Consider the following 24,803-nt stretch of genomic DNA (forward strand, 5'->3'; position numbering starts at 1 on the left):
GCAAAAAAAAAAAAAAAAAAAATTTAAAATCTGCTTAAATACCATAGACCTTCTTTATGTAATGATGGTATATAAAGTATAAAGTATCAAATTCAAATAAGAGAATGGCTAAAAATCTTACAATACTATGTGAATGCAGAAAGGATATAAATTTGCTAGAGTTCCTTAAGCAAAAAGCCCACTATATATGGTTCTTCAGAGACTTCATCCAGCAAGATGCACCTTGAAAAAAGCAAAAAGTATGAAGTCAGGTGTGCACCTCACCCCCATCCACACACCACCCATCCTCTACCACCACACTCTGCCCACTAAAACAGGAAAATTAATGGTCCAAACCTTAGTGTTTGCCCTTACATTAAACTCTTTAACAAAATAGTTGGGTCTACAAGAAAATAAATAACAAGCTAGAGTTCCTTTCTTAATTCTGCAAGCATTGATTGGAAACCACCAGCCAAGCGATTTGGTTGTTTTCTCTATTTGTTGCCTAACAAGTTTGAATCTCCCCACTTTCACTCCAAAGTTTTTGCTTTAACTGGTTGTTTTAAAATCGTGAGGGCAAATCAAGTAACTGAGGTCTCATCTCTACGCGACTGATGGGAGCAGTCACCTCTTCCTCCCACCTCACTGCACAGCCTCACCACCACACACACATGTGTAACTGTGGTTTGCAGACTAGGGGTCCTGTATGGACCACACTGACTCGAGCAGGGAAGAACAAAAGAGCATGTTTGTTAATTTTCTGCTTACCTTGTGCTTAAGGGTTATCATTTGCTGTTGGTTTGAGACCTTAACATCTATAGATACCAACTGACTTTGTCTCTACTGTGAAATCCAAATAAATTAATACTGTCTAACATTTTTGGCACCTATTAGGCATCTACATCAAAAGCTAGCTACTTTTGATATAACATATTACCTAATCACAACACAGCTACAAGAATTTCAGCCCACATTGCACGGATGAAGATCCTTGTCCCTCCACTTACGAGCTCTCTGAATATGCACATATTACTTAATCTCTCTGTGCCTCAGTTTTCTCATCTGAAAAATAGGGACAATAACAACACCTACCTCCTAGAGTTGTTGTGAGGATTAAACGTAAGGCATGTAAAACCCTCAGAACAGAGCTTTCTAAGCCCAATTCCTCCCTACGTATCCTGGATCCTATGCCTCCAGGGGCCTCTGGGATATTTCTCTCCACCCAGTAATCCCTAGTATTGTGGAATTTTTAATCTCTTAGCTAAAAAAATGAAAAAGGATAGAGGCCAGCCAGCTCCGCAGGACTCCAGCCTCCCCACTCTCCCAGCTCACAAATTGTGTCTCTACTCGACGGCCTCACTGCCCCTTGGTGGGCCCTAATGTGTGGAATGAAAATAGAATATTTAGTTAAGATCAATAAATGCCTTGAAAATAAAAATATAAACAGAACTTAATTAATTAGCTTGCTAATTATCCTCTCTTGAAACCATTTTTTTTTTCAGTTCTTCTACAACCATGATCAAAAACAAAACATCAAAAAACAGTAACAGTGCTTTTTTTTGCCCTCTTGGCAATTAAAGTTAATCAAGTGGAATTAGAGATTGGCTACTAATATTTGGAAAGTATCATTCAGCAATATAATATATAAATTTTCTACCTAGTTTTAAAAAATAGAAGTAAGGGTAAGGTGGGAGGGGACTCTTTCTGCAGTCTCAATAACAATGCAATGATGAATATCAGCAACTAAGTTTAAATTCTGAAACCCCAAATTAAAATATCAGACATGTACCCTGTTTATGATCTGTTAATTGCCCTCTTTATAGGGGTCCAAAGATCCAAGTGTTTGTTTTCATTGGGTGTTATTTTTAATAATATATTTTAGGATTGATGCCTCACCCCCAAATGCTGTATTGATGTATCATTTTACAGTAGTTATAGGAGTCTGTGAATTTGTATGTTTTGACCCTCTAGTGAGGGCTAGGTCTGATTAATCATGGCATTATTATGTCATGCATTCTAACAGACTGCCTCTGGAAGAAAGTCATGTCTGCTGCAGCACAATTATCTTAAGACTGATGATACAGACCAAAGTCATTATAACAAATTTTATTTGGCATAGATCTTCTCACACAGTTCCAACCTCACAACCCACTTAGTAGGCACATAGGATTCTCCTTAGCAAGATTATATTTTTACCATGCCAACAGAAAGCAAAGGATCTTTAATGCACAGATTATGTGCAAAATAATATAATCCTTTTAGCAAAGGAAGACCAAGGATGTTGCTTATTGGAGATGGATGATCTACATCATGAGTAGATCCATCTCATGCTTCCATCAGCTGGAGATAGAACAGATTCAGTGATGCTTAAGAAAACCAAAGACCTATCATAATCAGGACATAAGCCCCTCCATTTCCTAATTTCTCCACGTTGAAATTCTAGACAGCTGCCAAATATTTGTGAGGTCTGGATGAGGAATTAAAGTGTGGATGATAACGAATGGTCAGCAGGGTACTATCCTTCATGCTCATCGTAGGAGAAGATGAGGCCTGAAAACCCACTGAGAGCATGGAGAGGGTTCTTCTTGAATTTTCTGCTCATCCCTTGACCCTCCCTTGTTTGAAGTGAATCCTTCATTCATTTCTTGCTGACTTCCATAGTACACCCCATTCTCCTCAACTCCCAGCCCATCCAGGACTCTCTTAGAAAATGTCATTTTACATTTGTGGAACATTTGAGGTCATCAGATATGGCCACTTCAGACACCTCAAATTTCCCAATGTCCTGTTCTTACTCCTCTCCAAGCCCCATACCTCCATCTGTATTGGGATTCCATGCCTCTGGAACTTTCTCTCCACCAAAAATCCCCTTGCATTTTGGAATCTTCAATCTCTTCTTCCTCAGTTCATTGTCTGTCTCTCTCTCACACACACACAGACACACACAGAAGCAATTACAGTTGTGTCCCTAAGTTTATTAGGACAAAACAATATTAAGTAGGAGAAGAGACAAAAAGCAAAGGAGTAATCAAGATCAAATAGATCTCATCCAGCAATGAACATAGGAAGAAAATACTTTTTTTACTAACTTTATTGACATATAACTTATATATTATTAACTACCTCCATTTAAAGTATACAATTCAATGAGTTTTGACAAATGTATGTATGCATGAAGCTGCTACCACTATCAAGATATAGAACATTTTCCTAACTCCCCCAAATTATCTTGTGCCCCTTGACCATCCATCCTTCCTCTACTCCTGCCCACAGGCAGCTACGGATCTGCTTTTTGCCCTATAGACTAGTTTGCATTCTCTAGCATTTTATGTAAATGTCATCACACAGTATGTGCACTTTTGTATCTGGCTTCTTTCATTTATTATAATCACTTTAAGATTCATCCATACTGGTGTGTATATCAGTAATTCAATCTTTTTTATTGCTGATTCATATTCAATTGTATTGATATACCACTATTTGCTTATTTATTCACCTGTTGATGGACATTTGGATTATTTCCAGTTTGGGGCTATTTCAAATCAATATACTGTCATGAACATTATAGTTCACGACATAATAGTTTGTGTGGGCATATATTTTGATTTCTTTTGGGTAAATACCTAGGATAGAACAGCTGGTGGTACGGTAGGTATATGTTTAACTTTTTAAGAAACTGACAGTTTTCCAAAGTAGTGGCACCATTTTACATTCCCACAGCAATATATGGGAGTTCTGATGGTTCCCCATCCCTGCCAACATTTAGTATTATCAGTTTTAAATTTCAACCATTCTAGTGAGTATGTAGTGATATCTCATTGTGGTTCTAATTTGCATTTCCCTGATAACTGATGATTTGACCATCTTTTCATGTACTTATTGGCCATTTGTAGATCTTCTTTTGTAAAATGTGTGTTCAAATCTTTTTTTCTACTTTCAAAATTGGATTGTCCTCTTATTATTGAGTTATAAGAGTTCTTCACATATTATAGATAAAATTTCTTTGTTAAATACATGTATTACAAATGTTTCTTTCACTTGGCCTTGTCTTTTCCTTTCTTAATTGTATCTTTTGAAGAGCAAAAGTTTTAAATTTTGATAAAGTCCAATTATTACTTTTTTTCTTTTACGATTTGAGCTTTTTATGTCCTAAGAAATCTTTGCCTGCCTCGAAGTCCCAAAGATTTGATCCTAGGTTTTATTCCAGAATTTTTATAGTTTTGTCTTTTACATTTAGGTCTATGGCCCAAAACCATTTAAAAATAGTATCTTACGATTACGAGATCAAAAATCATTCTAGAAAAAAACCACTGAGTGACTCACCATGATTACGAAAGCAAAAATTATTCTAGAAAAAAAACACTGAGTAACTCGCCATTAGTTTTTTAATGTTTGTGCTTCTAGTTCTCAATGAGTTCAGTTTAATTTTGTCATGGAGAAGACGTGAAAGGAGAGACAAGAGCTGCATATACTTGGTAAGCCCTTTGATTTTTTTTTTACTTAAAATTTTACTTTGCATAATTTTTATAAGCATATTTTTATATTCCAATATATGTTAGAACATTTTCCCACAACCTTTCATATTTTCAGAACCATAATTTGAAATAGGTGAAGAGAATCCTACCTTATTAATATGCAAAAATGTATTTAGCCAGTTTCTTTTGTTGGTATTTATCTTGTATCCAGTTGTTTATTATTATAAACAAGGTTGCTCTGAGTGTTCTTCAATCTAAGTCTTAGATCTCCGCTTATCTCCTTAGCATAAATTTTTATACGTGGATTTATTAGTTTAAAAAATAAAAACATTTTTAAAGCTTTTGGTACATATTGTCAGAAAGAATTTACCAATTTTCAGACCTCCCAGTAGTTTGTGAAAGCACAGATGTACCCTCCCTGATTTGGGGTATTGCCTTTGGTTTTAATCTTAGCAAATCTATTAGAAGAAAATAATAAATCTTGTTGTTTTCATTTTTATTTCCTTGACTTTAGTAAGCCTGAGTATTTTTTTCATATACTTTTTGATCATTTGTGTTTCTTCTTTGTGGATTACTTGTTCAAGTCCTTAGTCTATTTTTTTCTACTGAGATATTTTTTATTGATTTATAAGAGCTCTTTATATATTAACCTATACCAATCTATTAACATACATTAATCTATTTCTGCCAAAGGCATTTTGAATATTTTCTTGTTTGCTATTTGTCATTTAATTTTGTTTATTATATTTCTAAACTGCAGACTTTTAAAATTCTATCAAGTCTATCAAATTCTTGCATTAAAAAGATTTTCCACACCTCAATAACACATGTGTTTATAGACAGACAAACTAATATTTTCTTTTTCATCTTTTAATGTATTGTGTTTACACTGGAATGCTCTAATGCATCTATGATGTATTTTAGTATGAAGTGTGAAGAAAGAATGTATCTTGGCCCCAGTTCCTTGCGAAGCAGAACCTGAGGAAAAGCTTACACGTTAAAGGTTTTGGAGAAGAGGCATCCCTCCAAAGGGGCATCAAGAGTGAGAGGAAAGGGAAAGCGAAGAAGGGCAGGAGGAAAGAAAATCAAAGGTGGTGCATCGTTACCAGGTTGGCCATAGCTTCATAGGAAAACACAGCCATTGGTCAGTCATGCAGGATGTCAACAGAGAAGCTGACAGAGCCAATGCATGAGTGCAGTGGAGCAGAGGTGGGATGAGGAGAGAGGAACTGATCTGTCGATTCTCTGTCTCCTTTCTTTTAATGGTCAAGGTTTGTGCTTCTGAGTTGTCTTACCCAAACACTCCAGGTGGCTGCTAGGGAAGTCTGGGCTCCATGGACTCACCTAGGTCAGACCTGGGTGCTGGAAGTTCCATGGCTCCTGTGTATAAACAGGAGCAACGGAGGCTGTGCACTGGAGGCCGAGGGAGCAGGGCTGTTAGGAGATGTGCAACAGTGGCTCAGGAGGTTGGTGGAGCTGGGACATCCAGACAGGCACTTACACTGGTCTAGTAGAGGATGTGAGTTTAACAGTTAACCATTTATCTCGGCTTCACATAATCAATCACTCCTTTTTCCACCAATTTAAATTTCAACTTCACCATATTCTAAGTTCTTAATTATACTAGAGTTTATTTCTGGTTCTATTTCTATCTATGAATGTATAAATGTACATTTATAATAATTTTTAGCTCTCTGGTGGTATTAACTTCCCTCTCATTTTTTTTCAGTTTTTTGACTCTTATGAGAATAAGCTTACGTGTGTAGGTAAAGTCATAATAATTTTAACTAGTTTCATAAAACAATTGGGGATTTGTATAAAAATCACATTAAATTAATACATCTGTTTGGGGACTATCAGTATTTTTATACTGCTATATCTTACCATTCATGAATACAGCAGCAGTGTCAACTTATATAAGATTTTTTATGTCCCTCAGTAAAATTTTCCAATTGTTTTTCATGTAGCTCCTGCAGAACTTTTATTAAATTTATTAGTAGATATTTTAAATTATGTTACTCTGGTAGGTAGGACTTTTTTATTATACTTTTTAATTGATAAGTTCTGGCATATGGTAAACTTTTTCTATGTTCATTTTGTAACTGATCATTTTTCTAAACTCCCTAACTAGTTCAAATAATTTTTCAATTTATTCTCATGGGTTTTCTACATAGAAAATCATATTGTCTATAAATCATGATAATTTTTCTTTCTTCTCCAATAATTACATTTCTTATTTCTCTTTTTCACCCTTTTTTATGGGCTATAACTTCAGAATAGTGTAAAGTGAATAATTATGATGTCACCTTTATCTTGCTCTTACCTTTTATAAGAATGTTCCTGCTACTTTACTTTATTAAATATTATGTTGGCTGTTGGTTTCAGAGAGAAATTCTAAATCATACCCAGGTAGTAGATTTCTATTACTCGATTACACAGAGTTTTTAAAATTGATGATTGATGTTTAATTTACATCTTTTTTGTCTTGATTAGACAGACTAGAACATTGTCTGTTTTACTGGGGAAAGGAGGCTAAAGCTTTTGATCCAATGCTCTTCTTAACTGGACCCTGGCCTTTCACTAAGGACCCAGCTGCTTCTCCAGGGAAGGAGCCTGTGCTCTGTCCTTCTGCTACACAGGACACAACACCCTCTGCTTCGAGTCAGACTGGCCATGTACCATCTGACATGGCTCTTATAGCTGAGTTGCGAAACACTCACACAACTGTTCAAATTTGTGTCACTGCAAACCTGTCTTGCTACCAGTGTAGCCATGTTGGGGTATTTTTTATTTGTTCATTTGTCTGTTAGTTAGGGGGCACCACAACAGTGATTTTTATCCACAGTCCATGCTAGCTGTTTCTCTCTTCTTTGATCTTTGGACACTAGTGATTCCAGTCCCAACATCTCCCAATGCTTAGTTTGCTTGGCTTTTATTTTGATATAAAAACTTTGTGGATTTTCATACTTCTTTAAAATAGAATACGGTGTCTATTTCACAATTTATTTAGCCAATTTCATGTACTTTAGAAATTTCTATTCTTTTTCTGATATGTCTGACATGTCTGACGTGTCGGCAACATGTTTTCCCTCGAGGAAGTTAGGCGGTACACAGGACTCCATTAAATCCCTGCAGTTCTCTATTATACGTCTTTATACCTGGTCAAGTACCTCTCCCAATTCCCAAGGTTGTTATTCCACCTCTTTATCAATTTTCTTATTCCTTTCCAACCATCAACCCTCCCCTACCCCTTTTAGCAAATGAACTTGACTCCTCCTTCACTGAGAAAATCAAGGTTAACAGGTGGGAATTCCCATCCTTGAATCTATAGCTAGTTCTGGAGTCCTCCCTACCCCCTCCTTTACTCCCTTTTCTCTGGTTTCACGGGGAAAACCGTCTGCCCTTCAGTATGAGATCAACCCTTTCATCTATGCTTTATCCAATTCCATCATCTCTCTTCAGATACAGTATTTACCTCTGCTGTATATTCCACCTCTCCCTCATTGTTGATTTGTAAACTTTAAATTCCTTTAAGTCTTCACTTTGGTTTTGAATCCCTGTAGTTTCTTACTACTTTACTTCTCTCCTTCCCAGTCAGAAACGTAAAAACCCAGCAGTTCCTTCTCTGGCTCCTCTTCCCCTGCCTGTTTCTTAGACATTGACACCCTCCCTCTACCCAGGTGTTTTACTTATAGTACTGTTTGTGTTTCACAATACATTGAATGAGATTGCCCCTAGGTAATCTCAGTCGCTTCCTGAACTGTTACTGGTCCATATGCTGCTGACGTCAATGTTTTTATTTCTATTTCAAACCTTACTCCTAAATTGCACACTGCCTACTGGACCATCTTAATCTGGTGTTCCATAAGCACCTCCAAATAACATGCACAAAACTCCACTGATCAAATCCTCTCCCCCAAATCTGTCCCTTCTACCATCTCTTTTTTACGCTCCCTGCTGCAGCTCGACCTTCGCCCTTTCTCTTTGGAACTCCTGGTATGGTCTCTCTGCTCTGATCTTTTTTCCCTTTTAGTAAATCAAGCTTTTTCTAATCTCTTGCTTTCCCACATTCTTCCCACTGTTCCCTCTCCCTAAAACACTTTTCTACTCTGATCTTGACCTTGTCAAACATTCCTAAACAGAAGCATCAACTGAGATCTTCCTTAACAACAACAAAAATAATTTTATTTAAATCACTTTTGTGCTTAAAACCCTCTAATAGACCTCCATTGATCTTGAGATAAAGTTCAAACTCTTTAGCATGACATACAGATTCTCTTCTCTAGACTTTCCTCTACCAAACTTCTGCCCACTCCTTGTGTTCTCATCACAGCAAATTTCTCACATCTCACATCTCTGTCATTCACAATGCTAGTCCATGCCACCATGATCCATATCTTTGTTCAACTTTTTTTTCTACCTGCAATACTTCTAATACCTCCTCCCCATCTCTATCTAGCAAACAAACATCTATTTATCTTTTTTAAGTGATCTCAAAAATCACCTACTCCTTCACTCTTTTTTGTGCCACCACCCACTACTTAGAACTGATCACCTTTCTTTTTCACACTTTTGTGTAGACTTCTACCACAGTGCCTTTAATAGACACATTTGTTGTCAAGTCTATTTGTTTCCCTGTGATAATACATAAAAATACATTATTATAGTCTTCCTCTTATTTCTTTATCCAAAAATGAATATCTTTACCTAGAAACCATTTTTAATCACTGTGCTAACCATTAGGAACACAAAGATTAATAACATAGGGGCCAGCCCAGTGGTGTAATGGTTAAGTTCGCGTGCTCTGCTGCAGCTGCCCAGGGTTCACAGGTTCGGATCCCGGGTGCGGACGTATGCACCACTTATCAAGCCATGCTATGGGAGGCGTCCCACATATAAAGTAGAGGAAGATGGGCACAGATGTTAGCCCAGGGCCAATCTTCCTCAGCAAAAAGAGGAGGATTGGCAACAGATGTTAGCTCGGGGCTAATCTTCCTGACCAAAAAAAATAATAATAACATAGACTCTTTGCTCCAAGGAGCACATGCAGAGAAATGTGGAGAGACAAACATACATATACAATCTAGCAAGTGCCCTGATAGTGAAATTCACCATCTATTTATCTCAGGGGCACAAGGAAAGAATATCTAATTCAATTAGTATCACCAGCACCTCATATTGTGCTTGACACATTTCCTCAGTAAGTGTGTACAGCTTATTAAGTGCATCATAGTTTGTTGGGAAGAAGAAAAGGAGTGAGCAGCCAACTCATGGAATGACCCAAAGGAAGTCCCTATTGACTCAGTCTATTTTCTGTCCAATCTGTACCTTCATATTCACTCAATTTTGCATCTGGACCATCCCTTCTGCGAGCACGAGGGGCTCAAGGAAATTGCCAAAGAGTAGAGCAGCTAATCCATGTTCCACCAATAAGTTTACTGAAGTTCCTGCCAGCCTCTGCCTCAGACGGGAATTGAAATCCCTTGCTTGAAACTGTGGCCAGGAGATGAGTGGCAAGAAATAACTAATCAAGCCATGGCTTTTGGCTTCCTGGTAGAGCCCAGTGTAGTAACTACATCCCCCTTCCATCCTGCTCAGAATTTGTCACCTAGCAAACCCAATGGAGCCAAGATGATTCATCGCCTTCTTTAGTTCATGAACACCTGAGGAATTTATCATCAGAGAGATCTGTATTTGAATCTCAGCTTCACTACTTAACAAGGTGTGACAATGACACAGTCTTCAACCTCTCTGAGCTCCAAATGCTTCATCTGTAAAATGAGAACGGTAGCTTTCTTAAAGCGCTGCTGTCCAAAATAAAGTGATCTAAAATGCCTCACTCAGTACCTACCACACAATAACCATATGCTCCTTTTAATTGAGGGCTTACTCTGTGCTAAAAGAAGAAATGGTTCCTTTTCCAGCATTTGTCTTTTGGGTTTTGCTCTGTTTCATTTTCCTTTAATGATGCTTATGACCTCTTCTGCCTCTCCTTGGCTTAGCATTTATCTTCTCTTCAAGACAAATTTAATAAATATTGAATTCAATGTGGTCATAAATACCCACCATCACTCACAGTCCTTTGTGACCTAACTAAGCAGCCTAGAAGAAGGGGCTTTAGGTTGGATTGACCACTCTAGCTAGCCTGGAGCTAGCATATGGCTAAATTCATTCCTGATGCTCTAAATTCCAATCTCACCACCACATATTGACTTACCTACATGAATCCACATGCTTCACTTGTGATTCTACTCAGCCCTACTACATCTCTTTTTTTTCTTCACCACAAATGACTCTAATTAGTGCAAACATATCACAAGCACTGAGAAAAGGGGGACTGAAATGGTTTCTTCTTATGGCCCTTTATTAAAAATAATTTAAATCTCACTTTGTAAGAGGAGGCAAAGAGCAAAGAAAGACAACAAGTGGAAGAAGGCAGAAAATAAAAACAGAAACTTGGAGGTGATGTCATCAAGATGGTGACACAGATCATTCCCAACTTCAGTCCCTCTCACGAGACCAACTAGCAACTATCCATAGACAAGACCCCATTACAAAAATCCCAGAATCTGGAGGGGAGGCTGAAGCACGTCCTTGGAATTTGCTATTGGATACACAATATAAAAAAGATGTAAAGTATAACATCAATAATCTAAGATGTGAGGGGAGAGAACTAAAAGTATAGTTTCTATAAACTATCAAAGGTAAGTTGTTAGCAGCTTAAAATGGATGTTGTAACTATAAATGTTTTATGTAAGCCTCATGGTAACTACAAAGGAAAAACATGTAGTAGATACACCAAAGAATATGATAAAAGAGTCTACGCATACCACCACAAAAAGTCATCAAACCACAAGGGAAGACAGCAAGAGAGGAAGCAAGGAACAAAGGACTTAAAACACAGCCAGAAAAAAATTAGCAAATGGCAATAGTAAGTCCTTACCTGTCAATAATTACTTTAAATGTAAATGGATTAAATTCTCCATTCAAAAGACACAGAACAGCTGAATGGATAAAAAACAAGATCCAACAATATGCTTCACACAAGAAATTCACTTTAGATTTAAGGACACACATAGACTGACAATGAAGGGATGGAAAAAGATATTTCAAGCAAATGATAACCAAAAGAAAGCAGGAGTAGCTATACTTATGTCAGATAAAATATACTTTAAGCTAAAAATGGTTATAAGAGACAAAGACGTTCATTATATAGTGATAAAAAGATCAATTCATCAAGAAGATATAACAATATTTATACAGCCAACATTGGAGCACCTAAATATATAAAGCAAATACTAACATAACTAAAAGGAGAAATACACAGCAATACAATAATAGTTGGGGACTTTAATATCCACAAGTGCACACAGAACATTTTCTAGGACATATCATATGTTAGGCCACAAAACAAATCTCAATAAATTCAAGGATATAGAAATTATATCAAGTATCTTTTCCAACTATAATCGTATGAAATTAGAAATCAACAACAGGAGGAAAGCTTGAAAATTCACAAAAACGTGGTAATTGAACAACACACTCTTGAACGACCGAGGGGTCAAAGAAGAAATCAACAGGGAAATCAAAAAATATCTTGAGAGAAATGAAGATGGAAACACAACATACCAAACTTATAAGATGCAGCAAAAGTAGTTCTAAGAAGTGAGTTTATAGCTATAAACACATATAACATTAAGAAAAAAGAAAAAAGAGATCTCAAACAACCTAACATTACACCTCAAGGAACTAGAAAAAGAAAAAGAAACTAAGCCCAAAATTAGCACAAGGAAGAAAATAATAAATATTAGAGCATAAATAAATGAAATAGCGAACAGGAAAACAATAGAAAAGATCAACAACACAAATGAGAGTTAGTTCCTTGAAAAGATAAACAAAATTGACAAATCTTTACTTAGACTAATCAAGAAAAAGAAAGGATTCGAATAAAATTATAAAAGAAATACAATTATAAATGAAAGAGGAGACATTACAACTAATACCACAGAAATACAAAGGATCATAAGAGACTACTATGAACAATTATACACCGCAAATTGGATGGCTTAGAAGAAATAGATAAATTACTATAAACATACAACCTTCTGAGACTGAATCATAAAGAAATGGAAAATCTGAATAGACCAATAACGAGTAAAGAAATTGAATCACTAATCAAAAATCTCCATAGAAAAGCCCAGGACCAGATTATTTCATCAGTGAATCCTACCAAACATTTAAAGAAGAATTAATGACAATTCTTCTCAAACTCTCCCAAAAAATTGAAGAGGAGGGAACACATCCAAACTCATTCTATGATGCTAGCATTATCTTGATACCAAAGCCAGATAAGGACACTACAAGAAAAAAACTATAGGCCAATATTCCTGATAAATACAGATGCAAAATTCTCAACAAAATACTAGCAAACTGAATTCAACAGCATATTAAAAGGATCACACACCATGATCAACCAGGATTCATCCCTGGGACGTAAGGATGGTTCAACATATGCAAATCAATAAATAAGATATATCACATTAATAGAGTGAAAGATAGAAATCATATGATCATTTCAATAGGTGGCAAAAAGCATTTAAAAAAATTCAACATCTTTTCATGATAAAAACTCTCAACAAATTGGGTATAGAAGGAACATACCTCAACATAATAAAGGCCATAAATGACAAGACCACAGCTGTCATCCTACTCAATGGTGAAAGGTTGAAAGCTTTGCCTCTAAGATCAGGAACAAGACCAATGTGGCCACTCTCACCATTCTTATTTAACATAGTATTGGAAGTCCTAGCCAGCACAATCAGGCAAGAAAAAAGAAATAAAAAGCATCCAGATCAGAAACGAAGAAGCAAAATTGTCTCTATTTGCAGATGACATGATCCTATATAGACAAAACTCTAAAACTTTTTTTCCAAGCATTAAAGCAAAAATTTATTAAAATCTATTTATATAATGTTTTATAGATAAAAAAATGTACAAGTCCTCAACATTCAAGCAATCAACTCTATTCTCAGAAGTGCTTTGAGACAAAACAGATTTCTTTGCTCTCCCTCTAAGAAGATACTTCTGTTGGGGCCAGCCCGGTGGCGCAGCGGTTAAACGCGCACACTCTGCTTCGGCAGCCTGGGGTTCTCAGGTTTGGATCCTGGGTGTGCATCGATGCACTGCTTGTCAAGCCATGCTGTGGCGATGTCCCATATAAAGTAGAGGAAGATGGGCATGGATGTTAGCCCAGGGCCAATCTTCCTCAGCAAAATAAGAGGAGGATTGGCATCGGATGTTAGCTCAGGGCTGATCTTCCTCACACACACGCAAAAAAGATACTTCTGTTTATATTCCTGAAAATGATGCATTTATTACACCACTTCTTATAAGAATAATCCCATTGAGATCCCAAAACCTCCACAGAGAGTGAAGAGATATTAGCAAAGAACCTCCTCCAGAATGCAATACCTCATCATAGAGGTGTAATGTAAGCGATACATTAAATGGTGGTTCCATCAGAGGAGTGTGTATACCCTGAGGTCTGTATACCTCAGGCTACAAGAAGAGCCTTAGGGCCTAGCTGGGCAGCTCCTAACTGTGGAATATGGCATAGTCTCCAGGGCCTCTTCCTACTCCTCATCGTCTGAAGCAGCCATCGCTCCTGGAAGTTCAGTCTCTGGAAGTATGTCAGTCACATTACTAGGTGCTTTGCCCAAGGCCCCTGCTGTAATTTCAAAGAATTTTATCAATTTCCATTTCTGCTGCTTCTTCCATATCTTCCTGATCACCTATGCTTTCAAAAGTGTCCTCTAATATCTCTTCCATGATCCCAGACTTCACCATCTCTTTAATTCCCACATGAGGGCCTGGATTTATGGGACCTTCACAAGACTCTGAAGGGCCTTCATCACTTCTGTGCTTTTCTGCAGGGAATCAGCCACGGGGAAACATCAGCTGGTTCTTCATCCCCATGAGCAACGAGTTCATGGGAGCTTTGAATGCATACAGCTTGCTCACAGTCTTCCTTGACCTGATCATCTCCTTGGCCAGAACACACAAATATCCTTCTGGCCCTTCTTGGCAGCATCTCTCACAGAGAGTTTCACATTTTCTTCTTCTCTTTGAATATCTCTTATTTGCCTGCCAACAACTCTCATTTCCTGCCTTAATCAACAAAATCAGCATACAAAAATCAGTTGCATTTCTATACCCTAACAAAGAACTAAAGAAATAGTTTTTATTTCTTTTAAAGAAATAAAACACACCCATTTACAATAGCATCAAAAAGAATGAGAATACTTAGGAATAAATTTAACCAAGGAGGTAAAAGATAAGTACACTGAAAAATACAAAACACTGATGAAAGAAATTGAAGAAGACACAAATAAATGAAAAGATATTCCATGTTCACGAATTGGAAGAACAGATATTGTTAAAATGTCCATACTACTCAAAGTGATCTACAGATTTAATGTAATCCCTATCAAGATTCCAATGGCATTATTTACAGAAATAAAAAAGAAAATCTTAAAATTTGTATGGAACCACAAAAGACCCTGAATAACCAAAGCAATCCTGAGAAAGAAGAACAAAGCTGGATGCATCACACTTCCTGATTTCAAATTGTATTGCAAAGCTATAGTAATCAAAACAGTACGGTACTGGCATAAAAACAGACACATAGACCAATGGAACAGAATTGAGAATCCAGAAATAAACCTATGCGTATACAATCAACTAATATTTGACAAGGGACACAATAGGGCAAAGACAATCTCTTCAATTATGGTCTTGGGAAAACTGGATATTCACATGCAAAAGAATGAAACTGGACCCGTATCTTACACTACTTACAAAAATTAACTCAAAATGGTTTAAGACTTAAATGTAAGACCTGAAGTTGTAAAAGTCCTAGAAGAAACATAGGGGGTAAGCTCCTTGACAGTGCTCTTAGCAATGAGTTGACAACAAAAGCACAAGCAACGAAAGCAAAAATAAACAACTGGGACTACATCAAACTAAAAAACTTCTGCACAGCAAACAAAATTTTTAAAAAAATGAAAAAACTTATGGAATGAGAGAAAATATTTGCAAACCATATATCTGATAAGGGGTTAATGTCCAGAATATATAAAGAACTCATACAACTCAACAGCAAAAACAAAAAAACAAAAACCAAATAACCCAATCAAAAATGGCCAAAGGACCCAAATAGACATTTTCCCAAAGAAGATATACAAATGGCCAACATTTGTACATGGAAAGGTCTATTACTTTCATCACATCACTAATCATCTGGGAGATGCAAACCAAAACCACAATGAGATATTACATCACACCTGTTAGAATGGCTATTATCAAAAAGACAACAGATAAGTGCTGGCGAAGATGTGGGAATATAAATTGGTATCGCCACTATGGAAAACAAAACCTATGGTACACAGGTTCGTCAAAAATTAAAAATAAACTACCATACGATCTAGAAATTCTACTTCTTGGTATATATCCAAAGGAAACGAAATCACTATCTTGAAGAGATATCTGCACCCTCGTGTTCATTTTAGCCAAGGCATGAAAACCACCTGTGTGTCCACTGACAGATGAATGGATGAAGAAAACGTGAGATAGATGGACAGATAGATAGATAGATAGATAAATGAAATATTATTCAGCCATAAAAAAGAAGGAAATTCTGCCATTTGCAACAACATGGATAAACCTTGAGGACATTATGCTAACTGAAATACATCAGAGAAAGACAAATACTGTATGATCTCACTTACACGTGGAATCTAAAAAAACCGAACTCGTAGAAACAGACAGTAGATTGGTGGTTGCAGGGGTGGGACAGGGGGGAGGGTGAAGGCAGTCAAAGGGTACAAACTTCCAGTTTTGAGATGAATGATTTCTGAGGATCTAATGTACAGTATGGTGACAATAGTTAACAATACTGTATCGTATACTTGAAAGTTGCTAAGAGAATAGATCATTAAAGTTCTCACCACAAAAAAATAATTAACTATGTGAGGTGATGGATGTATTAACTAACCTTATTGTTGCAATCATTTTGCAATATATACATATATCAAATCAAATCATCACATAGTACACCTTGAACTTACACAATGTCATATGTCAATTATATCTCAATAAAGATGGAAAAAAAATTCAAGTGAATATAAACAACGGGGAAAAAAAGAAAACAGAAAATCAATAAGGCAAGAAAGCAAGAAATATATTCCACATAAGTCTGTACATTTTCCAGGCCAAGGGGACAGGAGCTAGAGAGTTTCCTATTCCTCTCTTCCACCTCAAACACAAATAAAATATTGTAATTCATCTCCTCTAGGAGACCAGAGAATTGCTGCCTCCAACAGGACTAGAGTCCCCACCAATCTCTGAGACTGTACATTTTTGTAACTATTTCTAACAAATCATTGAATGAATTTCCTTTTTATTTCCTTATGAGAAAACTAAATTACTAATATTACCAAAATGTTCTCCCTCACTGGAAAAATTCCCCTGATTCTAGTGTTTGGGTTTTTATGTCTCCACTTGGAGTTGGCTTTAGGAGAGGTGATTTTTTTTTAAAGGAAATATTCAGTACTAAAGTTGGTCTAAGCATTCTACTCTCTCTAGGCCAATATGAGCATTTTTTTCATTCTCGAGTTTCTTCTCTCATCTTATATTCACTCTCTGCTTTAACAGTGCTACTTTCCATACAGCACCTTTCATCTTCAAAAATGTTTATAGACTTTTCGAAATAAATGTTGGTCCCCCAAATGCAAACCCTGGGGCTCAGATGGACCATATGGGGGTAACTCCTCGGCCCCATACAGACAGCCAAAGTTTTATGAACAGCCTCTGGCTTTGCAGTCTTCTCTGAGCACAGGTTACAGGAGATGGGGCTTGCAGATAAATAAAGCATTTCATTTTCCCCCCTTTCTTAGTCTGCTCAGGCTACCATAACAAATACCACAACTGTGTAGCTTAAACAATAGGATTTATTTTCTCATAGTTCTGGAGGCTGGGTGGTCCAAGATCAAGGTGCCAGCCAATTGTGTTTCTACTGAGAGCTCTTTCTTGGCTTGCAGATGGCCGCCTTCTTGCTGTGCTCCTCACATGATGGAGAGAGAGAAGGAGCTCTCTGGTGTCTCTTCTTATTAGGACACTAACCTCTTAGAGCAGGACCCCACCGTTACAACCTTGTATAACCTTAATTACTTCCTTACTCCAAATACAGTCATCTTGAGGGTTAGGGCTTGAACATATGAATTTGGGGGTAACGATTCAGTCCACAGCACCTCTGAAAAAATGGTATTACAAAGTCAAAATGGACAAAAACACACAGCAGATGTCCATTTCTTTAAGTTAATTACCCAGTGGCAGAAATTAACTATGAAAAAGACTTAGCAAGTTGTATCATCCACCACTACTCCTGCCAGCACTTGGGAAGTTAATAATACTTTCTCTTATTTTTCAAAGCACTTTAGCGGAGTTCTTTTGCTCTATTGAGCCTAACTTTACAACCCTGGCACCTCACATCGCCCAGGAACTTTAGAATAGACTACATGTGCTCCTTCTGCCCACCACGCATACCTCCCTCTCCACTGGAACAGCTAAAAACCTTTTCACAAGACAAGCATGTCTCCTTGGGTGCCTTCCATTTCTTTCTCTTCTCCGTGTGTGCTACGCTTCTTTCTCTCAGGCTGAAATCTCCCCTTTCATCTCTCTTGCAACCCTCCTAGATGTTGGAGACCATCTGATCCCTCTGCAAAGTGCTATCCAAGAGCTGGCTACCTGGTCCACTGTAAATCGCTGCTCCTTGGCCTCCCAGCTCTGTGTAACACATCCACAACCAGCCTCTCTGGCACAGTAGCAGCCTTGCCTCCTCCTGTGTGGTCTACCTTGCAGGCAGAGCTTAATAGGCTCAGCTTTAGGAGGGGTTCTCCATCTTGGTGTGGTCTTCCACCTCCATTGCTAAGCAGAGTAGTGGTGGCTGGTGTGGGTACAGGTGGTGCCGCTGGATGTCTGCAAACTCCTCATCATCTCCAGGCCCCTCTCTTGCAAGGAGCTGAGAAAAATCCGAACCCCTGAGATCTGATTGGATGATGAGAGAGTCTGGCTGTCATTCACTCCTTCTCCCAGGCTTAAGGGAACTGCCTATTGGAGCTTTCCCTCTGGTGTCTGGAGCGGAATTGCTCACAGGTGAACACTGCCATAAATTCTGTAATTCTGTGGACCCTCTTGCCCCTGCATTGAAGGATATAAAACTATGCTCAGGATATGGTAGTTATAATGTAATGGGTCACTGTTAGACACTTCTCTGAGAAGAGCACACTATAAAGGAGCAGGAAGCATGAAATATGAGATCTTAAAGTGGAGGGATGCTTTCATTCTTTTCCTTGCTGCCTCCATAGAGAACACACACTCACTCACTGTTTCTATCTATACCACCAGATCAGTTTCATGTGTTTCCTTCTTTCTCCCTCTCTCTCCCCTTCCTTCTTTATTTCCTTCCTTCCTTCCATGGCCTCAGACCAATCACCAAGTGCTTGCTCTACATGCTATAATCTACTTGTTTTGCATAATTTTTACTAAAGTTATACCCATACAAAAGCTAAATGTTGAGCCATGAATTAAAATGCAATCACTTAAAGAAACATCTTTAGTGGACAGCCCCCTAATTTATGTGTTGTTTCTCTTTAAAGATACATGGTACTTCTAAATCGAGTCTGTAGTGCTTGCACACGGTTTGATGAGCTCGGAATCTGTCCGCCTGGGTGGAACCCCACCTCCACCACTCCTACCTGTGTGACCTTGAACAAGTTACCTACATTCTCAAAGGCTATATTTCTTCACCTCTAAAAATGGTGATAAAAATGCTAACTATCTCCTTAGGCTAATCTTAACAACACATACAAAGCACTTCTAAAAGGGCCTGGCATCTAGTATGTGTTTAACAAATATTGTACATTACTATTATATCAGTCTTAAGTTTTTATTGATACTTATTGTGTGCCTAGAACTTTGCTAGGCAGGTGAGGTATATGGGAACATGCTAGTTACTGATGACTGACCTGACTTCTTACTGAATTGCTTGACCCAGGTGAGGGTTTCAGAGTGGTATGGACAACGCCTTGCAGGGCACCCACGGGCACCCCAACTGTGAGGCATGGGATACCACAGTTTCTGAGACACCATTGTCATGACTAGTGGCTGTCATTTTGAGTATCCAGGATTTCTTCCAATTGCATTTAAGACTCCTTATGAGAACCTGGTAGAGAACACTGTGCGATAATCTATCCTTGTGAAGCAACATTGCGATGTGCTTATAAAAAACAATGGACTTTAATGTATCTACACCTTCCTATTATTTTCAAGAGCAGCCTTGATTCCTTCTATCTTTTCCTGTTACAACCAGGAAGAAGATACCTTCACCCAGCCTCTCAAAGCATAGCCCCTTTACACTGGTCTAGGTACAGTGGGAAAGCAATAAATGCCTGTTGAACGAAACCATTAGGCTCACAGGCAAACTGAGGTAACACATTTCCAGACAAACCAGAGAATCATTTCTCTGTCCCGACGCTCCTCCAGGTAGATGTTTGCTGCCATCTCACACTCTTCCTCTGGTAGAACTCCTCTCACATTCCCTCAGTAACTGCTTCAATATGCAGCAAGAAGCGCAGACCAGGCAGCCTCTGGGCCCCACCCTCGTTCTCCGCGAGAATATTCCCACCAATACATCAGCTACCTCCTTACTGTTATACAGCACATCAGAACAACTGCTTACCAACGGATAGGCCATTGGTCTCTCAAGGGTTTAGAAAAACGAACAGTAGCTTCTTATTTCAAAAATATTAGGAACTCTTGGCCTAATGTTGGCTCATGTTGAAATGAGCCTTGACAGATAGGTTCTATAGGCATTACCCTTTCTTCCCTCCAAAACAATCATTCCTCACATCTGCCAAGTTCTGCATATTCGTAGAGCACTTTAACATCAGTTATTTCATTTCATCTTCACGGCTACCATGTACATTAAGCAATATGTGCGTATCAATATTAATTATATTGATAATAGTAATAATAAAAACTTTTATGGCGAACTTACTTGGTGCCAGTTACTGTGCGAAACGCTTTATATGGATTGGCTTGGCTGTCATAACAACTCCGATTATCCCTGTTGAAAGACGAGGAAACCAAAGCTCAGAGAAAGTAACTTGTTCCCATTTTACAGATGAGAGCTCCAGTGACTAGCCCCAGCAAGTGGTATTCCCAGGTCTAGAACCAAGATCTCCAAGGCCCTTTCTAAGGCGCCAAGCACCACCAAGGTTTTTCAGCATCTCCAAGTCACACATGGGGTCTGAGACCATTTTGGTGCTATTTTGGGGGCTCCCTGTCCCAGCCCAGAAGAGGTCAGTCACAGTGGTCAATCATGTGTGCTTGCAGGCCGTGGTTTGTGCACAGACACAAAGATATCTCATAACCAAAGGCAAAGGGCACAATCCCAGTTGGAAATGACTAACAGGGATCCTTTGCCTCAGAGGCGAGAGCTTGAATCTACAACTAGTTAGTGCCAGTTCCACTGGCATGCTGTGTACATAATGCGAACCATGGCATTTGGCAATGGCTCTTAAATTTGGCACACTCCACACTCCTCCTGGACCCACGAGATAACATAACCAAATGTTTTCTGATGCTGTAAGAAATGAGTGTTTTGCAGGTAGGAAGAAATGCAAACATCGTCCCTACAGGGGGCTTGCTCCATCCAATCCCAAGGGCAAAATGGTTCACTCCCTCCCAGCCCCTTGAAAGGTTAAATGTGAGCAAGGGCCCAGATAAATGGTCACAACGCAAACAAAGTCATGTAAATAAATGCATCTCTGATCTATGCAGGCTGGGGATGCCAAATATACCATCTGCACCATTTTTCATGATGAGTTAAATTTTTTTTTCCTGCATATCCCAAGCAATGAGAAGATGACCATGTTTATGCAGACCAAGGCATGCATCATTTGACACTCTTGAAAATTTTTGAAAATCTCAGATCCACAGAGAATCAGTAGCATTTGTGTTTCTCTGGGTTAGGTTGAAGTTGGGAGAAAGAAAGAAATCTCAATAGAAAGTAACAGGGCACGTGTCCAGGGCCTGAGAGGGTACTTGCAATTTATTGTGATTTTTAGTGGGTTCCAGTTGCATCTGCAATCTAAGACTCCTCACCTTGTCCATTCACTCATTCACTTAGCAAAGCATTATTAGCATCTACTTGTGTTATGGACACAAAGATAAGTAAAATATGATGCTTGTCTTAGAGGGACATCCCTCGTGCTGTGAGAATTTGCTTGGCACAATTTATGGATAACCTCTTGAAAAACAAAAATTAAGAGTCTGTAATCAGAATCACATGTGCAGCTTCTTAAAAATACAAATGACCAGGATTTATTCCTCTAATTACTAACAGATCTAAGATAGGGCTCAGGCGTCCGTATTATTTAAAAAAACAAAACAAAAAATGAAACTTCTAGGTCAAGAGTCGGCAAATGTTTCCTATAAAGAACTGGATAGTAAATATTTTCAATTTTGTGGGTCATATAGTTTCTGTTGCAACTATTCCCCCATCACTGTAGCCTAAAAGCAGCCACAGACAATATGAGAACAAGAGGGCGCAGCTGGGTTCCAACAGAACTGCATTAATACAAAAACAGGCAGCATGCTGGATTTAGCCTGTGGGCTGTAGTTTCCCACCTCCTGTTCTAGATGATTCTTATGGGCAACTAGGCTTGAGATCTGTTTGTCTAGAAAATATTGTGACTTTGGAGGGTGTGCCACAGGCACCACCACAGATATGAGTAATTACTGCTTTCCCTATCCACATCATAGTACAGAAAACTATATTTTTATCATTCCTTCAATGCAATCTATGTATGCTCACATTGAATCTGATCAAATACTTTTCAGAGATCCATATTTAAGTGCCATTCTCGTTGGAGGTAGGGAATTTTACTAGAAATACAGTCTAAACCAAGAAATCAATCTACTTACACTCTAAGTTTTTCTGAGATCACAAAAAAATAGACATTTCTGTGATTATCAGATGTATCACTGCATCTTATAGTCTACTGTAGAAAAAAGAGGAATATCTATCTCTCGGAAGAAAGTTCTTAAATTTCAAGAGTGGGTCTAAGCTCTTAATTTATATATTATTATATTTGACAGACTCAAGGAAAACAAACCAACTTTTGACTATAAACTCTTTGATATTCTTTTAGTTCTAAGATAGTTGAAATTTGACTTAGTGCTTATTGGAGGGCAAAGTCACTTCAACAAATATTTATGAAATAAGAACTTTGGAGATAGTATTCCAACTCTTACATAACACACAAGTTTATGGGAGAAACAACAGCAAAAAATACCTATAGCATAAGTGATAAATGCTATAGTAGGGGAGTACAGCTATACGAGCGATTAATTCTTCTTGAGTGGGCATAGGGCAGAGGAGCTGAAAGGAGGAGAGAGCATCAGGGGAGTTTAGGAAAAGCCATAGAGAGAAGGTGGCATGTGAGCTGGGCACTGAAGGATGAGTAGGAGCTCTCCATGCAGGCAAAGGGCAAAGGAGGGGGTGTTCCTTGAGCAAAGGCACAGAGTCAGGAAAAGCACTTATGTTTAAGGAGTGATGTCTGAGCTACTCTGACTTGAGTGCAAGGTGTCTGGGGTTAGTGGAAGAAAAGGAGAAGATGCTGCCTGAGGAGTGGTCTGGGGTCAGATAGTGAAGGCACGGTTGGTAATGCTAAAGCTTTGGGATTTCTTTTAATAGGCTAGAGGAAACTGTTTATATTTTAAAGCAAGGGACTGGCCTAATCTTGTCTAAGTTTTAGAACGAGTATACTGGGCTAAGAGCAGAGCGGGCCTTGAGCCCATCAAAATGTTCATAATTTGCTCCCAAAACAGGGGTGGTGCAATCTTCCCCCAGGAAGCTAAACAAACAAGTTCCCGAAATGCCAGAATCCTGGGACAGTATATCCAGGGAGCAGGCCCTCATTGCTCCATTTCGCCTAGGAGAGGGCAGGGTACCCTCTGGGGCCCAGGGTCCTGCTCTGCCGTCTACCTCTCTGACAGCCATGCATGGAGACAAAGCATTACAGAGCAAGGAAAACAAACCAACTCACAAACTAAAACCTTTTCAGTGATCTGAGAAAGAGACTTTTTTGGCTTTTTTTTTGTGAGGGAGATCAGCCCTGAGCTAACATCCATGCTAATCCTCCTGTTTTTTTTGCTGAGGAAGACTGGCTCTGAGGTAACATCTATTGCCAATCCCCCCCCCGCCCCCCCCCAGTAGGTAGTTGTATGTCATAGCTGCACATCCTTCTAGTTGCTGTATGTGGGACGCCGCCTCAGCATGGCTGGAGAAGCGGTGTGTCGGTGCGCCCCCGGGGTGGAACCTCGGCCGCCAACAGTGGAGCGCGCGCACTTAACCGCTAAGCCACAGTGCCGGCCCAGAAAGAGATTTTTTAAACACAGACTCCTCTTAGAAATACAGGAGCTGCGGCCCTCAGTCTCTCTGCATTCAAACCCACTCCCAATCACCTCCACAAATGTACTCAGTTTGTGGGTAAAATTGCATTCGCCACCAATGCTTCCCCGAGGCTTCACTGTTTCTCGGGCTTTGTTTTTAACCTCCCTATTAACGTAACATGCCCTTAGTTTTACGTATGATGCAAACGCTTCACCGTCCAGTCGTATCCGAAACACTAAATGCTTTTGTTCTCTTGCCTCTCTGTCCCGTCCGTGTTCAGCGCCCTGGTCAGAAGCCGACATCCGGTCCATTTGCCCCCGCGGTACCTCATTACCTTAACATCCCTTCAGCAGCGCAGCCACGCCCCAGCCCTCCGAGGGCCTCAGTCGCGGTCTTTGCATTTCCCTCTCTCTCTCCATCTCCGAGCAGTCATGGGACTGCAAGGAGACTGAAAGAGGCTCCTCCTCAAAGAGAAGCAGGGACCCGTCTGCTGCAAAAGAGGGCCAGGTGAGCCAAGCTCCTGAGCGGAAACCACTACAGCCATGGCAGGCGGGCAGGCACTTCATTAGGGCTTTTAAAGGGATTCTTTCAATAAACATTTATTGACCATTTGCTGTGCTACAAAATCCTAACAAAGCCCAGCAGTGATAAGAATTTGCTCTGCAGTGTCTACTGCTCTATCATGGGAACTAAGAGACACTTCTAAAATCACACAAGAGGAAATAGAAATCCTTCCAGGCCACTGTAGCCCCAGGAAGGAGACCTTTCTCTCTCCTTATGGTCAGCAGTGTCGGACTGGGTCTCAGTAGAGGAAAAGCAGTTAGCCCCCGGCC

The 24,803-nt window shown here is 39.0% G+C and overlaps 1 pseudogene; it reads right to left on the reverse strand.

Annotated features, from left to right (window-relative positions):
- Window positions 1-14,026: 14,026 nt before the first annotated feature.
- Window positions 14,027-24,301, reverse strand: LOC131401860 (charged multivesicular body protein 3-like; annotated as a pseudogene).
- Window positions 24,302-24,803: the final 502 nt, after the last annotated feature.

This window comes from Diceros bicornis, chromosome 4 (assembly GCF_020826845.1).
Source record: "Diceros bicornis minor isolate mBicDic1 chromosome 4, mDicBic1.mat.cur, whole genome shotgun sequence".
NCBI lineage: Eukaryota > Metazoa > Chordata > Mammalia > Perissodactyla > Rhinocerotidae > Diceros > Diceros bicornis.